The sequence below is a fragment of the Aplysia californica genome, unplaced genomic scaffold (genome assembly GCF_000002075.1).
Source record: "Aplysia californica isolate F4 #8 unplaced genomic scaffold, AplCal3.0 scaffold00022, whole genome shotgun sequence".
NCBI classification, from domain to species: domain Eukaryota; kingdom Metazoa; phylum Mollusca; class Gastropoda; order Aplysiida; family Aplysiidae; genus Aplysia; species Aplysia californica.
Genome location: NW_004797292.1, coordinates 644731 through 647892, shown reverse-complemented (window position 1 = coordinate 647892; position 3162 = coordinate 644731). Strand labels below are relative to the sequence as shown.

Genomic DNA, 3162 nt, shown 5'->3' with positions numbered 1-3162 from the left:
GTGTGTGTGTGTGTGTGTGTGTGTGTGTGTGTGTGTGTGTGAGTGCGTACGTGGCGAAACACCAAATCAATGTGCCAGGATCTTGGCAATAAAGATGTATCTTATCTTTTGTTTTCTATTATCTTATATCGCACTCAAGATTCGGGACTCATTTCTCTACTCGGGTTCTCTCAACACAAAATTGTCGTTGAATGTTTTGGCAACAGCCGAAATGCCCGGAGTATAATGAAGACTCAATTTCCCTGATGTTGAATTATAAATACCAATTTTCTTGGATGACAATGATCATATATTATTGCCGAATAACAGGACTGAACACAGTTATATTTTGGTCGTTATTAAGAGGTTTTCATTTTTTGCAATTTTATTTAATTTGTTCAAAACGTCAGATAGTTGTTGCAAATGTTCTTTTTATTCCTGAGGAGCAATTGGCATCATTCTGTGTCAAGTATATAGGGCAAATTACCAGTCTCGCTATAGTTCAGTGAATTCGCAACCGTTCCTTCTTCGTTCTTCATTTGGCTCCAAATTAGATTCAAATTGTGCGCTGAGAGGCGACCTTGAAGTAGGAAATAGTGCTGTTTTGTTTTATGTCAGTAGGAATGTTGTGGCCCTTGCAACACATTAGGTCATTATCATAAGTGCCGTAGATTTGATGTGTTATAAGAGAGTAACAAATACAAACAGAAGGAGGAAAGAAAAGGATAAAAGAAGTCTGATAAGAAAGAAAGAGTAAACCACACCAGAACACCCACTAACCACTCATTGTCATAGTACACCGACTGGGAAAATTAAATTGTAAAACAAGTCTATGGACAAACTTAATGACGTTGAGTAAAATGTCATTTCGAGTTTTCTTAAAAGAGTAAGAGGAAAAAGTAGGCCGTGGAACTAAGTCGTCAGTCTGCCACTCCTTGGCGCGAGCTAAGCTCTCTGAGATTTATGGTTTTAATTTTCTTGCTATGTTTGTGAGTGATGGGCAGTGAACGAGGAACACTTTAGGGGAAATAAATAGCTCTTCTCTTGGCACCAGGAAAGTGCTGTACTTAAACATGTGACAGTTTAAAGCCTGACTTCTTTGTCGATTGGAATGAGATCGTTCTTTTCTGTACCACAAAACAAAGATGGCTGGTTGATAAACTTGAAAAGTAGGTTTAGGCCCTACTTCTTAAAAAAGAATCATGTTTCAGCCTGAACTTTGGAAATAGATATAGTATGAGTTACACGCCCATTTCAGCAGTGAAATGTTATAATTTATGAGGCGGGGCAAAGGAACGGTCCAAATACCTGGGAAGTTTGGAGACCTCCCCAAACAATCCAAGTCTGAGAACAAAGCGTTGAGAATTCAAACCACGCCATCCGCACCATAGCTCAAGATGATATAAAGTTCACATTGTCTTTGATGGCCACTCACTGCCGTGGAGAAAATGTTGTTGTCCTTGACAGGTGGACGTCTTACACAGTGTTACTAAAATGTTTAAACATTTACAAGGCGACGAGAAGTGGCTGTTTGGGGAGGATGATGTCTTAAAGAAGTCCCCGTTAAATCAGGTTCCACTGTATTATCATCTGAGCAATCAGCTCGCCCTCACATCGTAAAGAATCAAAGTAGCCAAACAGATCCGGTGAAGTAGCTTAGTGGAAACTGGAGTACAAATGACTATTATTATTCTAACTGTTAGCTTATAATTAGATATTCCCTGCATATGATATTATGCCCTTGTGTTTTCGGCGCATTTTTCAAACTCTCGCCGAGATCTTCTTGGTTGATTGGAACGGGGGCGTCTATTATTCAATGTTGTGTCTTGCACTAGGTGACAGAGTCGCAGGGTTTATCTCCCCCCCCCCTCCAAAAAAAAGGCGTGCCATGAGGATTCGTTGTGACAACGTCTACCGCATGCTGATCAGGAACTTTCGGCTACTGTGTAAAAACCGGACTCGTTTTAATTCCAAACAACAGAGAACTTAATGGACATAGCAATCGATCTTACAGTGGTAACGAGCTGTCTGTGTGTCCACATAATGTCCGGCTGTCTGCCTGAATGTTTGCATGTCAGTTTGCACCCTAGTAAATTAACATTACACAAGCAATTAACACAGGAGTGCTCAAAAGCCAACTTGGCGAAGTGGGCCTCTGAGTATTTTTCTTGAGGGGTAAGACAAGGGAAGGAGGAGAGAAACGAGACATAAAAATAAAACCATCTCTTCTGAAGCGTGTGGATTTGTCTCCATGTGTCACTCAAGAGTTGCCGATATTTATTTAAGTACTTTGAAAGCTAGACTACGCATCTGCCTATGTGGGTGGTTAGTCATATAATTATTTCTTTACCACTGGTATCCTTCTTTTGTTTATGTCTGTCTGTTTTACTTTTCCGAAGCAATAATGGCCGTTATTTGACGACGTGCCAAACAAGCAAACAAACAAACTAACTAAATAATACTATCCTCCAATGAAAGGATTAAAACAACAAACAATAAATCAAACAACATATATGAGTTCGAAAAGTCACTTTCATCAAAAATAATCAATCATGATAAGTCAGCGAAAACGTCGTGCACTTTTTCAAATTCAGTTCCCCAAAAAACCAACCCAACTAAGTAAGTTACAAGCAAATATTTGGTTTCTAACGCTTTGATGTCCCCCCAAAGAACAAGCTCGATATCTAAATTAGGCCCCTTTACTTGATTTGTCCTACTGTTTTGTTTACGTATCACCATTCACGACCAGGAGGAAGCTCAAACAGGACAATCACACCCACATCGGATATAATAAATCATGTTCACAGTACACAATGGTAAAAAAAGAATCCACTTGCATTTTATGGCTGGGGTGACAGGGTGTGGGCTATTATAACTTTGACTGCCGGTTGTGACAATGACCTGTATTTACATAGCTCGCGACTGGGGTCAGATTTTGTGTAGACTTTTTCACTGAGCCCGTAAAAGTAGAGCCACACCCTTTTACGCCTGGGTTAAGGAATGCAAGTGTTTCTTTAAGTGCAGTCTTTATTCTGTTTTGATCTCTTTCAGATTTTGAAAATGGAACCTTAAGTGGTACACGCTTCAATAATGTTCTAATGGTTTGATTTGTGTACATGTCGCCTCTGTGAGGAAATATTTTCTGCGAGGCGCATTGTGTGTTACATACAGCCGGGAGTTACG

General features: G+C 39.8%; 1 protein-coding gene across 1 annotated transcript in view; it reads right to left on the bottom strand.

Moving 5' to 3' along the window:
• LOC101859905 overlaps window positions 1-3162 on the bottom strand; it is a gene marked incomplete in the record, with an annotated part of 25952 nt that overhangs the window by 22101 nt on the left and 689 nt on the right.